This window comes from Notamacropus eugenii, chromosome X, assembly GCF_028372415.1.
Source record: "Notamacropus eugenii isolate mMacEug1 chromosome X, mMacEug1.pri_v2, whole genome shotgun sequence".
NCBI lineage: Eukaryota > Metazoa > Chordata > Mammalia > Diprotodontia > Macropodidae > Notamacropus > Notamacropus eugenii.
In genome coordinates this window covers 34,092,009-34,107,289 of record NC_092879.1, presented here as the reverse complement: position 1 = coordinate 34,107,289, position 15,281 = coordinate 34,092,009, and the positions used below count along the sequence as shown (strand labels likewise).

At 35.7% G+C, this 15,281-nt stretch overlaps 1 long non-coding RNA gene across 1 annotated transcript in view; it reads left to right on the top strand.

The window, feature by feature from the left end:
- Positions 1 to 11,955, top strand: part of LOC140515359 (uncharacterized) — a 111,369-nt gene extending 99,414 nt beyond the window's left edge. The window contains exon 3 of the long non-coding RNA XR_011970989.1: positions 11,662 to 11,955. This is a non-coding gene — a long non-coding RNA (uncharacterized lncRNA). The remainder of the gene's footprint in view (positions 1 to 11,661) is intronic.
- Positions 11,956 to 15,281: the final 3,326 nt, after the last annotated feature.

The window sequence follows — 15,281 nt, the reverse complement described above, 5'->3', positions numbered from 1 at the left end:
CTGATGGTAGACGAACTCCTCTATGCACCTTCTCCTTTCTGATCCTTCATTCTATCTACCTCAACCCTATGCTTCCAATGTCTTACACCTTCTTCTCTACCCTCTATAATTTCAACTCAATAATTAACAAATTTCTTTTCATTTTAGACCTCTTTTCCTTTTGTCCCGGGCATACACTGAGACCTAGCTTCCTCCCCACCCCTCAACCCATGAAAGAGTGTTCCTGGCCTTCCTTTCCAATACTATTCCCTCCACATACCCTTTCTCTCATACACCCTAATTCATTGATTTCAATAGGGCGAGTGGTTTACAAAACTCCTGGCTGCCCATTTCGCTTCTAGGCTGGCATTCAACTACCATTATCCAGCAACATTTTTTGATTTTCCCTTTATCCAAATTTATCACTCAGTAAAGAGTCTAGAGGCATATATATGTGTGTATATAGACATGTATGTTTACATATATGTATATACATAAATGTATGTACAAAGATATATGCATGTATGTATTGTGTGTGAGTGTGTGTGTGTGTATATCCTCATGATATTTGCTCTCTTTTTAGTGATTTCAGTTACTGGTACACAGTCTCCTTATCTACTAAACTCCTACCCTCATACTAGGAGCCATCAACATACAAATTTATATTCTTTCAACTATCTTAACTTCCTAATTCATCCATCTACTCAACCCCTATGATGTACGTGATGTTCATTCCTCCTCAGCAACATGCAGGGATGGTCATACTGGAACCTTGATCTTACCATTACCAAAGTGTTCCATGTTCAAGAACTGGAAAATTCAATAATCTAATAATCATTTATCATTTTATTTTTTGTGCCTTGCTACTCCTAAACATATTCTTGATCAGTACTATAACTTCTAAGTAGTTTATCCTTCATTACTTTCCCAGGTTATCATCCCTGCTCTGGCTATAAACTCTCCTCCATTCTCAGTCTGTAGCCTGAGCTTGGTACTACAATAGCAAAAAGCAGTGATAACAAACACAAATCTGTATAAAGTCCAGGATGAGACCTAAATAAGTTAGATCTTCCCAAGAGTCTTTAAAGATGAAATGTGAAGGAGGAAAAGAAATAGACTGAAAATAGAACAGATTTGTCAGAATTGCTATAATCTATTTCTATCTTCCCTAACAATGTAAAAATAAAATCTGAAGGGGAAAATACAGGCAATACTACCATCCAATATAAGGAAGTTAAGAGGAAACCAACAACTTAATTGTACTTAGAACATTTTTTTCTTTAGAAACATTTTAAGCATATGTTGAAGATGCCCTTGACAAAAATATGTTAAAGAAACAACAGGAAGGCTTTGCAAATGATCTTCTACAACTTATTTGATCGTTAGTTACCCAACTGATCAAAAACTGGAGAGAATGCAAAATCCTAAAAACTTCCCTGGTTGTAGCTTTTTCTCATTTTCCTTACTTCCACCTTATCCTTCCCCTGTGTGTTTGTTTGGGGCCTTTCCCTCTTTCATGTAAATTAAAATTTGCTATAATAAAGTGTTTTTTTCAGTAGGTCTATGTGGTTCTCTTGTAGAATCCTCTCTAAGTCCTATAATGACTGTTAAATACTGGAACTGAAACGTTGTCTTTCAAGATTTCTTTATAATGATAAATATAACTTTTCAACGTCCCTCTGATTATTAACATCAAGCAAGCCATAAAACAGAGACAAATATGTTTATTGGAAGAATCTGTAATAGAAATGTCATAGAATTTGTCCTGGACAGGGTCAAAATGGATGAGGGATTCACTGTTGATGGTCTAGCTCCAGACACTCCTATTTACAGATATTATTGGGCTTATGACACGAAGTTCCAGAATATCATTTGACTTCCTCAATGAGATCCATAATTATTCAAAAGATATTGGCTTAAGCATCAAAGTATGAAAAATTGAATGAAATATCTTTTATCCATAGTATGACATTCAGTTAAATTTCCATTCTGATGAATTATTAAATTGATATACATATAGCATCCCTCTGGCTAGCCCTACTGTTCTTCCAAACTATATTCTCAGTTTAGGACTCATAGATAATCCTGAAGGGACAGCTACCCGAGGTTCAAAGTACCATGTATGTCTACACTCCTAAAACTATAGGTCACAGAAACCCCATCCATGTATTTCTATTTTAATAGTCAGCCAGAGGACACAAAGCATAATGAGCAAATTAGCAACAAAACATTTCCTCCAAAAACTTAGGGCACACTTTCCCATGGATACATATAATCTCAGTTCTACAATTCCTTGTTCTCCAATTCCTCAATGTCATTCTTCAAAGAAGCACTATAATTGAAAACCATGCATCCATATTGATGGAATCACCCATCCATTTTAGCCCATAATAATAATAATAGTAACCACTATTTATATAGCATCCTGAAGTTAGCTACATACTTTATATTACACAAACACATATAATTTTACATTAACATGTTTATATAATTTACATTACACTTTCTAAAGCACAGTTAATATATACTTATAGTCTTATATTTAGCTTCCTTTGAGCCATTACAGAAATCCCATGAGAGAGGTATTACAGCCATTATTATCTCTACTTTGTAAATGAGGAAATTGAGACTCAGAGAGATAAAGTGATTTACCCAGAAGCACAAAGTTAATAAGGGTCAGAAGCCAGATTTAAACTCAAGTACTTTACTATATCATTCTGCCTCTCAAAGTGTATATTAAAACATCTACAGATGGAAAGCTAGGTCATTTAACCAATCATCAGAACCTGAGTTTCAGTCCTTCAAAAAAATCTGGTGATTTTAGCATTTTAGCTAAATCTGGTGGTTTTATAGCTTTTTTCATGTAATATAATCACTTTCAATTTGACAGATTTTTCTTGAAAAAAAAAAAGTGATAGTCAGCCCAGTAGTAGAACATATATCCACCCACAAAGCAATGGCAATGATGATCTAAATTGTGAATAGTTAGAAGGTATTTAGGAAACAGCCCCAACATTGTAGATCTCACACCATGATTCCCACATTTGCTCTGTTGGTCTTTAACGGTTAAACTAAGAATATGCTGCCAGAAATTAAAGTTAATAAATTGACTCATAATTGGATCAAACTCAACTGGGTTGAGTATAATTTCCCTATTTTCTAACCTGTTTACAATACATAAAAACCTTATTTTTCACTCAAAGGGGCAATCTTCTGCTTTGTTGGTATAATATCTTTCTCTCATTTTAATTATAAAAGAAAAGAAGGCTTTTCTATCTGTGACCTCTCATCCAGTGGTACAAAATGGTTTAGTAGATTAGATGTTGTCAAGAGGAGGCTTGACCCAAATATCTCAAATCTTTCTCCTCATTTCTGTCTTAATATTTCATTATCTAATATATCTCTTAATTCCAAAATCCTTATCCAATGCCTCATTTTTTGGCATGAAGCTAACTTGAGTTTTCACTAGATCTAGCTAGCTTTGTTTATACCCCAGATCATATCTCACATATCATCTTGTAATGCACTTTGGTCATCTCCTTTCCCAATAATCCTGCTGCTGTCCTCTCCAGATCTCTGAACTTTCTGAGACCATACTCTAAGTAAATAATCTATTCAGCTTTGAAATTACTTCCTTGAGTTAATCAATCAACCAATAACATTTATTGAGTACCTACAATGTGGCAGGCACTGTGCTAAGTTCTAGGTCACACTATCTTAACCAGTCAGTCAATGCTGGCATGGCCCATTATATCTACATATCTTCAAACCCCTGATCAGGGGTGGGGAAACTGACCTCATAGCCACAAATCCCCTGAAAGGATTTGTTCTGTGAAGTTTGGATTCAGTCAAAGGGTCATACTTGGGCACCTAGAAGACCATAGATTCCCCACCCCTGACCCAGACTATGTTTCCCATCCCATACAAATATTCATCCTGGAATTTTTTTTCACTATTTTTTTAACCAGTTTGCACATACAACACCCCCACCCTCATCTATCTCTTATTATGAGAATAACAATTACACCTTGGTTGCCATTGCTTCTAAACGGTGTAGATCAACCAACTTCTCTATGATTTCCTTCAAAAACCCTGTTACTTCCTAAACTGAATCAGAGTTCCTGACCAACACCCCTTTTGTCTATATATCTATATGGATACAGATGTATACATATATATTTTTTCCTCCAACTGATATGCAAACTCTTTAAAGGCACAGAATTTCTTTTTATATTTGTATCCTCAATAATTTATACGATTAGCTTGATCCATAGTAAGTGCTTACTAAGTGTTTTTCATTGATTCATTCAAAGGTTTTGGCTAATATGAGAAGGCTCTTGGAACTTCTGCCAAGCTGAAAAGCCTTCACGTAACAGCTTGGCAACAGGCAGTGTCTTCTTTCTGAGGATCAACATAGTTAAGTAGAAAAGGATATGTTATTGGTAGTTTTGACACTTGGCAGTGACTTCTTTAGAGCTGGAAATCAATAAAACAAAAGGAAAACACAAAATGACCTTTTGTCTTGTAGAGAGATGCTTCTATGGGGTCAATGGCAAAAAAGAGTATGTTAAGAATCAAAAAATTCTTAGACCAATTAACAGAGTCATAACTCAAGTGGACCTTGACTCGCAGCCCAAATATTAGAAGCTGCTGATAAAGTATGAACTCCTACAGCAGCATGAAAACAACTGAGAAAGAAATTAGCAAGAATAGTTAATTATGACAAGAATCCGAGATAGTTCCTTCATTAATGCAACTGAGCCACGGACCAGTTGAGTTCCACCTTCTTTGCCCTACTTTTCCCATTTCTTCTTTCCCCGGTGAGGAAAAATATGCCAGGTATGACTGTATATTAAAAAATATTTGGTTCTTAGTGTGAAATTTGTTGTCCAGAGACCAAGGAGGTAACGAACTGAGAGAGATGAATCATATTAATTCTTATATTCTTTCTACCAATTAAATTAGAAGACAAAAGGTAAATGAATCTAGGTGAAAGGATCATAGTTTTTCCTAAGAAGGCAAATAAAAGAATTAGTTTCATTGTGTGTCAAAAGGCAACAAAAATCATCCTCATGAGAGATACTCGGCCACATTATATTGTAGTGTTCATGATGAGCAATTTCAGACGAATAGTTACGTGAAAGTAATTGCAGCTTATATGTAATTGAGGCAGCATCAATCTCACCTATTTAAGTTATTGACATATCCACAAATGGAAACTTGATTTAAAAAAAAAAAAACAGACTTTCCCAAGACTATCACTGTTTCCTGAGAAAGTTTGACCTATGATCATTGTTTTCCTAATAAAAATACTAAAAGACCTTAAAAACTGCTTGCTTCAGTCAGTAGATATTTGATCTCCTCTTGCCCAGCAGAGGCATTTGCCAGTTAGGAGAACAGTTAATACTACTGAGTCATTTATTTAAAAAAAAAATCTTAAAGAGGAGGATGATATGATAAAGTCATTGCTTCTAGACTGCACATATCAACCAACTTTTCTATGACATCCTTCATTATCCTAGTAACTTCCTAAACTGAAGTATTAGGTAATGATTTCACTAACCTTAACTATAAGCTTTAAGAAAAATAAGAAGAGTTATAGTCCTACTGCAGAAACCTCCAATGTCTTTCCTTTAAAAATTATAATGTTCCTTGGGAACAGGATGGAAACATAAATTTTATTCAGAAAAGCCACTATAACCACAAGAACTCAAAAGGATTTTTAAGTAGTTGTGGTCACATTAAATTCTGACCATACTAAGATTTAAAAACAAAGAGTTCCTGCTAACAGGAATATTTTCATGATTTGGTCATATCATGTATACAGTCAAAAGTCTGGGTTTTGTTGTTATTGTTTAAATATAGTTTCTTTTGCAAACAAGGAAATAAAATTCAGTAAAATAATATTTTTAGATGAATAAATTGTAAATGAGACTGGTGGTGATCTGTTAAAAGAGAAAGAAACAAGAATAAATTACATGTTGAAATCATGGATTTCAGCAACTCAGATTATACCAGTCCTTCACACTTGAAACTGTGAAATCTTCACATCATGAGGGTCACAGTTCAGAACTACTGTGAGTTATGCTTTAGAGCTGCTTTATTTCCAATGTCTGACTTTAATATCTCGTATCAATTAAGACATCCCTATCATAAAATAAGAATTACTTTAGAGAAAGATTGGCAAGAGACCCAATGAAGTTACATCATCCTGAGGCTTTTAAAGACAGAAAGGGAAGTTGAATGAGCAGGTATAAAGTGAAGGAAAATTTTTAAGTATTTCTATAACTTGTTTTTCTCCCATAAGGACAATGAAACAATTACATTTTAAATCTAGTATCACAGTCCCCTATGTGCTTAGTGAGAAAGTAAAAACTGACAACAAGGAAAAGCAGCTTGACCAGACTATGATGACCAGACCAAGTTGCCTAGTTGAAATTTGTGATATGATAAAATTTTAAGGACATTAAAAGCAATGATTCTCATGATTTCTGAAAGAGGAAAGAACATTAAATGTTTGCAGACAAACTAAAAAAAACTTTTATTATAAAAAGGAAAAATGGGAAGAGAATATCGATGATAGCTTTTTACTTACTTTTCCATCACTATGTAAAGTGAGAATTAGCTATATAAATATCAAGAGCATAAATATTATATAAAATATTAAAAAAAGAAAAGAAAAACAACCAGATAAAAAAGTTTATCTTCTAAAAAAAAGGTTCAGCAACCAATGACCTGAGGGTCAAATTCATTTATCTTGTGAGCCATAAAAAAAAACAAGCTATGCACCAATTTTGGCCCTCAGGTCATAGTTTGACAACCCAAGGTCAAGACTATGACATACAGTTGTATGGACAATCCACAAGGCTCATCCATAAGTAATTATGTTTTGGAAAAACACTGTAGAAAATGAGCTGATTTTCTCAATCAACAGAAGGAGGGAAGCCTGGATTGTCTTTAAGAAATGAAAGTGTTTTTAATGACCACAGGATTCTTTCTGAAGAAAAGAATCATTTGTTACAAAACAACACTTGTCTGATGATTCTATATGATAGCTAGTTATGAAGTAAGACAAACCAAAGAATTCAAGTTAAAAATCACCCAAAGCTCACTGTAAAGATACATAGTAGGACTGAGCAGGCTACAAGATGTCACCAATGCAAAATTGTGCAGAAGAAGTAAACTAAAGATCATTCTCAAGGTGTATGACAAGAAAAGAAGGAAATCACCTATAGTTAAAACATAACATAACTTATCAGCACCTACATTCACCATTGGTATCCATGAAATGACAAAAGATCTGGAAGAAAGTCCCCAGCATGAAGGGTGGGTATAGAGCATTTATTGTATGATTTAAATAAACACCATAAAGGATGAAAAAGAATGTATGGGTTGTGATGAGTATTGTTGAAGGACTTACCCATATCAAGGAAAACAAAACCATCAAAGAAATTTAATATTTTCCTAATCTTTCATTCTCCTACCTGAGGATGGTAAATATTCATATTTAGAGTTCTTCTGATCTAGTCTAAAGAAGCTTTTTCAGCCATATAAACATTCATTCAAAATCAACTGTTCTATGCTTAATTCTATGCTAAGAACCATCTCCAGTAGATAGTTCCAGTTATGTATAAATGAATTGTGTCTTCACTCACCTTATAAATTGACTTAAGCCAGCCTGGTTAAATGGCCATATATAGCTGTTTTCAATATTTTCCCAAAAATTTCATGCTTGACTGCAAGAAAATAACTTTAAGGGCATTAACTTGAATTCGTGAACTAAATTTCAACCCAAACTAAAAACTAGAGGAATCTTTGTGACAAAATAATTTTGTAAATTCATATCTCTCAAACATTTAAGTTGTACAGGGTTGTCCAAATAGTGATAAGATGAGGAAAATATTCATTCACTTCTACATGTATTTTTGCAAAATTGTTACTTTGTGTGTATTTGTTGTAGCCATATCATGTGCAAGACATTCTACTATTTGGGTAGAAAAAAAATACAATGGGGGGGGGGGAGGGCAGAGCCAAGATGGTAGAGTAGAAAGATGTACATACTCTAGTTCTTCCCCCATAGCCTGTAAAATACCTGTAAAGAAAGACTCTCAACAACTTCTAGAGCAGTAGAAGCCACAGAATTATGGAATGGAGGAAACTTACAGCCCAGGGAGACCCAGAAGGTAAATGGGAAAGGTCTGTCACATCAGGACATGGAGTGGAGCCAAGCCCAGCCTTGGCCATACAGTGCCTGGAGGAAAAGGGCCAGAACAGGCCTCAGGGGCAGAATCCCCAATAGCTGCAGTGGAGGTTCACAGATCCCTCAACCCACAGGCAACAAAGATACTTCAAAGGTCAGTGAGAGAGCTTTTTCACCTCTGTAATAAGGGAGCAGAGTACTCCCCTAGCCCTGGCCCCAGGCTGCAGCAATGGCAGCAGCAGGCATCAGCTGCTGTGGTCAGGCAGGCAGCAATCTGCATCCATTGTTGGATAAAGTCCCTGGAAGAACTGAGCAGCTGATCTGAACCTCAGGCCAGAGTGGCAGCCCCACCCCCTCCTAAAGACCCTGGGGGAATTGAGCAGCTAATTTGAATCTCAGCCACAAGCCAGGCCAGGAAGTAAACTCCTCTCCTGTAGAGAACCTTGAGGGGTTTGAAAGAGCCCCTGATCAAGAGTTCCCCTCCTCCAAGGGAGAATAATAGCTGACTTGAGAAGTTAAGTGATATATTGTTCTCAGGTGCTCATCCTTGAATTAGGGTGTTGAAGCTCCAGGAGACAAGGCCCCTGCTATACAGAATAACATTCCAATAAAGAGGCCTTGAAGCCTTTCTTTCTACTTATCACCATCTGCCCTGTTTCATGCTTCAATCACTACCTTTATGATTTTTTACTATTTAAGCATCCCAATTCCCTGAATTATTGGCTCAGTATGTCCAGAATAAACTCAGCTTGTTCAGACTGCTGTGTCCTGCCTGTCTCTTCATTCTTACTCTGTGAGCCCGTAACCGCCCTGGACCTGCTGGACTGCACTGGCCACAGCACTCTCCCTTGATTGTGCCACGTTGGAGGAACCTGGAACTTACAGATCCCCAGAGTATACCCTACTCTTGACAAAGGACCCAAAAGTCAAGTATCTGGTTGAGAAAATGCCCAAAAAAGGGGAAAAAGTAAGACTGAAGAAGGTTACTTTCTTTTTGAACAGGTATTCTCTCCCATCTTTTTGGATGAGGAAGAACAATGTTTACCATCAGAGAATGACATAAAAATCAAGGGTTCTGCATCCAAAACCTCCAAAATAAATATACAATAGTCTTAAGCCATGGAAGAGCTCAAAAAGGATTTTGAAAATCAAGTAAGAGAGATGGAGGAAAAATTGAAAAGAGAAATGAGAGCAATGCAAGAAAATCATGAAAAGCGAGTCAACAGCTTGCTAAAGGAGACCCAAAAAATGCCTTTAAGAATAGGCTAACTCAATTGGTAAGAGAGGTCCAAAAAACCAATGAGGAGAAGAATGCTTTAAAAAGCAGAATTAGCCAAATGGAAAAGGAGGTTCAAAAGCTCACTGAAGAAAATAGTACTTTAAAAATTAGAATGGAACAGATGGAAGCTAACGACTTCATGAGAAACCAAGAAATTACAAAACAAAACTAAGAGAATGAAAAAATGGAAGATAACGTGAAATATCTCATTGGAAAAACAACTAACTGGGAAAATAGATCCAGGAGAGAAAATTTAAAAATTATGGGACTACCTGAAAGCCATGATCAAAAAAGAGCCTAGACATCATCTCTCATTTTATAACCAGAGGATAAAATATATATTGAAAGAACCTACAAGTCACCTACTGAAAGAGATACAAAAAGAGAAACTTCTAGGAATATTGTAGCCAAATTCCAGAGTCCCGAGGTCAAGGAGAAAATATGCGAGCAGCCAGAAAGAAACAGTTTGAGTATTGTGGAAATACAATCAGAATAACACAAGATCTAGCAGCTTCTACATTAAGGGATACAAGGGCCTGGAATATGATACTCCAGAAATCAAAGGAACTAGGATTAAAACCAAGAATCACCTACCCATCAAAACTGAGTATAATCCTTCAGGGGAAAAAATGGTCATTCAATTAAATAGAGGACTTTCAAGCATTCTTGATAAAAAGACCAGAGCTGAAAAAAAAATTTGACTTTCAAACATAAGAATCAAGAGAAGCATGAAAAGGTAAATAGGAAAGAGAAATCACAAGGGACTTACTAAAGTTGAACTGTTTATATTCCTACATGGAATGGTAATCTTTGTAACTCTTGAAACTTTTCTCAGTATCTGGGTAGTTGGAGGGATTATACACACACACACACACACACACACACACACATACACACATTCATACATACATATAGAGAGACAGACAGAGAGCACAGGGTGAATTGAATAAGAAGGGATGACATCTAAAAAAATAAAATTAAGGGGTAAGAGAGGAATATATTGGAAGGAGAAAGAGAAAAGAGGGATGGGGCAAATTATCTCTCATGAAAGAAGCAAGAAAAACTTTTCCAATGGAGGGGAAAACAGGGGAGGTGAGAGGGAAAAAGTGAAGCTTACTCTCATCACATTTGGCTCAAGGAAGGAACAACATACACATTCAATTTGGTATGAAAACCTATCTTACACTATAGGAAAGTAGGGGAGAAGGGGATAAGCAGGGAGGTGAAAATGATGGAAGGGAGGGAAAATAGCAGGAGGGAGCAATTAGAAGCAAACACTCTTGAGGAGGGTCAAGGTCAAAAGAGAGAATAGAAGAAAAGGGGGGCAGGATAGGATGGAGGGAAATATAGTTAGTCTTATACAACATGACTATTATGGAAGTCATTTGCAAAACTATACATATATAGTCCATATTGAATTGCTTACCTTCTCAGTGGGGATGGGTTGGGAGGGTTGGAGGAAGAGAAGTTGCAATTCAAAGTTTTAGGAACAAATGTTGAGAATTGTTTTTGTGTACAACTGGGAAATAAGACATACAGGTAAATGGGTATAGCAATTTATCTTGCTCTACAGGACAAGAGAGAAGATAGGGATAAGAGAAGGGAGGAGTGTTAGAAGGGAGGGCACACTGGTGGAAAGGGCAATCAGAATGCAAGGCATTTGGGGTGGTGGGAGGGGAGAGATGGGGAGAAAATTTGGAACTCAAAATTTTGTGGAAATGAATGTTGAAAACTTAAAATAGATAGATAGATAAAAAGGAAACCTAATTAAAAACAACAAAATCAGTGCTGTTTCCCTTTAAAAAAAGAAAAAGAAAAAAATTGAAATACTCATTTTACTCTCAAATACATTGTTATGTACAAATATCAAATATGAATTTACAAGAGAACAAGTCACTCTTACTTATTTGTAACTCGCTCTAAGCACTATGTGTAGGAGACAAACAGGAAGATATAAATTTGAAACTGTCTGTAAAACATGCTAGTTATATGACTTAACCACTCCATGCCTCATTTTCTCCATTTCTAAAAGGGGGACAATATTGTCTGAAGTGATTACCCTGCAAGGTTGTTGTAAAGCTCAAAGGAGAAATTGTGTATAAGTACTTTGCACAAATCTCAAAACACTGTATAAATATCAGTAATTCTCAAATTTCTAATGAAAACCATATTTTAAAAGATTTATTTTCTTCTGTCTTTGTAGGTTTCCTTTGCATGGAGTTTGGCCTTCTTCCAATCTAAATCTATTGGATTTAATCAAGTCTCACGGAAGCTTCCAACCATAAAATCTCTGCGGTCATGCTATCTGGAGTCATCTCAGATAATAATCATTTCTCAAATTACCTCTGACTGCCTTCCCATCATAAATATTAATCAGTCAATAAATGCTTCTGTTGTAGCAATTATGAATCACCCATGCTTGTTTGATAATGCAGAGACTCAAACCTGGATTTGTACATTTCAAGGTCTCAAAATCACCAATAAGTTCACAATTATTTAGCAGAAAATTGAATCAAAGGCCACTAAGTGTGCCTTCCTTTTTATTTTCTGTGGACCAGATTTTTTTTTTCTAAAGTGTTTTCATCAGTAATATGAACGACATAGACCAAAACACAGTTAAATGTTAGCCTTCCAATGAAAGGATTTATACTATTTTTTAAATATATTTTCTACTTTGGCCTTTCTGTAGTTTACAATTGTAGTTTGAGTCTCTTCAGGGTAAGACCTAGGTTTAAGATACTTTGGACATTGGCACTACTAAAATTATAGCTCAGGAGATCCCACTGGTGCCTGTAACTTTCATCATCAGCTAGCAGAAACAACTAGAACAAAGTAAAAGCATTTATGGAGATGTTATACTATGAGCAATAATAACAATGACTTCTTCACCCTATAAACCTGAAATGAGTTATGTAACATCTATATATATATATATATATATATATATATATATATATATATATATACACATATATATATATATACATATACATATACGTATACACACACATACATGCACACACACAACTATAGAAAGAGAGATCATCTGTAAAAACAGCAGGAATACATGTAGAGTGTTATAATGGAGTAACATACTTAGGGAACACGTTGTATGTTCGTCCTTCATTGCCAAAGAAGACCATGCCATCAGAGAAATGATGACATGACTTACCCTTGATTTTGTTTTGAGTGAGGGAGGGCTGTAGGGAACACATAGGGCAAAGGCAACTCCTAGTTTGGCACCACAAAGCACTGTTCTTTCCCTTCTTATGGTGTCCTTATGCTGTTCCACCTAAACATAGCATTTCTACTTGGCAGGTTCCTTGGGCTTGTCCCTTTCTGATGTGCAGTGTCCAATGGCCAGGGCTAATTCTCTCTCACATTCTTCTTTCTAGGCAGTTAGGTGGCACAGTGGCTGGAGAGCTGAACTTCGAGTCAGGAATATCTGAGTTTAAATTCATCCCAGACTCTTCCTAGCTCTATGACTCTAAAGAAGTCACTTGATCTCCATTTGCCTCACTTTTCTTAACTGGAAAATGTAGATAATAATAGCAGTTACCTGCCAGGGTTGTTAAGAGGATCAAATGAATTTTAAAGCACTTTGCACAGAATAGTAGAGACTATATAAATGCTTGTAGTTATCATGTCTTGCCTCACTGAAACTGCTTCTTCCTGAGTGTGTTGGTATCTACTGGGCAAGTAATTCAAATCAAGGCACCATGGCCAGTGTGAAGATGGTATATATTTCTAATTTTGAATAGCCTTCTAGTGACTTGGAGATGCTTAACTGTATCCTTTCAAGTCCTTTTCCTCCATTGTCTTATACTAAAGACTTGTTGCAAGGTCCACATAGCATAGTTTTTAGAGAATTCGCAACAAATAATCTCCCTTGAGGTTCCAAACACAACTGGTGGGCTTGGGGATTATATACACTCCTCAACTATATGATTATACCATCTTACAAATGGTCTCTGTTACCCTCTTCTTGTATTCCACAATTTCATTAACTGGTCAGGGAAGAAAACCAATTTGCTCACTGGTGTTTAGATCAATTCCTACCTACTGCATTTACTGAACGAAATATTCTAAAGAACTTATTATTTAATAAAAAATAAGCTTAACCCTCCTAGCTTTGGGCATCAAAGGAACTTATCTAAGGGGAAATCAGTTGCTTTGTTGCTTCACACTCCAGTCAGGTTTAATAACATCACAGGATTCTCATCAATCTATATAACCATAAAAAATGTAGCTAAATTCTGCTAATTCAGACTAAATTAAAGGAAGGACCTATCAGAGATCTTGGAAAGGCTTAGTTATATGATATTTTTTAAAGAAATGTAAGTTTTTATTTCCTTTTTCTCTAACATGCACATATGTGTGTATTATCTATATATGCATATACATCTGAAGATATATATGTATATATACATATACATTCATTTGAAAACATGTTAAGAGCCTATTTAGCTATTTTTAGCGCTATTATAATTTCAACTGACAGTATATTAACATCTAGCTATTTAGAATGGTGAAAGGGCAGCAAATGCAAAACAGTTCATTGTTTCCCATTCAGCCCCATCTAAACCACCAATTATATACATACATACATATATATACCAACTATATATATTATGTATATATATGTATATTAGAATGACACTAGTAAGACTCTCATAGTTTTATCAAAGGTCTTTAGGGCACCAATTTTAATAAACAGACACCATAGTGTGTGGCTAACATTTCCTACTACTCTGCAAAGCAAACATGTTCCAACTGGGTCATTCTCTTCGGTGTTTTGTTAATACTCTGAGCTCATTTCTACAGATAAATTTTTCTCCATCTCCCCTCTCCCTCTCTCTTTTTTCTTTCTCTCCCTTTTATCTCTTCCAATCTGGAAAGGACTTAAGCCTACCTCTTTAAGAAGGCCACAGATGATATTGGAAAGCTCATTGATCTAAGAGTAAGAATTACTGGCCCTACCAGTACTTTCTACTTATTAGCTCCCACCAAAATCCAGTTCAAGTCCCATCCTCTCCAGAATGTCTTCCCCCAGATATTCTAGCCCACATATATATCTCTCTTTTCTGAATTCCTTTATTTCTCTACTGTCTCCTTCATTTGGAAACATGTTAGGAGCCTGTTTAGCTACTTTTAGTTCTATTATTTCAACTGTTAGCATATTAACATCTAGCTATTTTGAATGAGGGAAAGGGAGTGAACACAAAACAATTCATTATTTTCTCATTGAGGTCCATCCAAAACAAAAAGTGAGATCCAGTAAATTTTGTAACTTGCATTGAGTAGGCTAGCTTTGTATTGATAATAGGGCAGAATCACCTTGATTTTTAAAATTCCTTTTATGAATAGACAAGGGCATCACTCATTTCAGGAAATGAAATATAAAAGGCATGAAGGTAAGACCTTTAACCTTAAAAGTGAGGAGCAAACAGAGCAGAATCAAACATGACCAGGAATAAGTGACTGATGATGTAATCATCAAGTATCCTGATAATTGATCCACTGACGAGAAACATCCTTGCATGAAGAGCGTGGGCCTTTAGAACATCTTGTGTCTGTAGCAGTTTTTGTTGGAGAAAAGCATGAAGACTTCTTAGTAAATCTGGGTAATTATTTAAGGGACCCCTTTATGACTTGGACCATTAGAACCTTATGGATTGGGTTGAGACACCACAGCAGCTCTAAATTCCTTTTCCTGGAAGAACAAAATGTGATGTAACTAGACTTGTCCAAAGTAAGAGAAATTAAATTAAACAATACTGTTCAAATCATGATACAAGAAGGAAGTTACAAAATCCTCTGTTT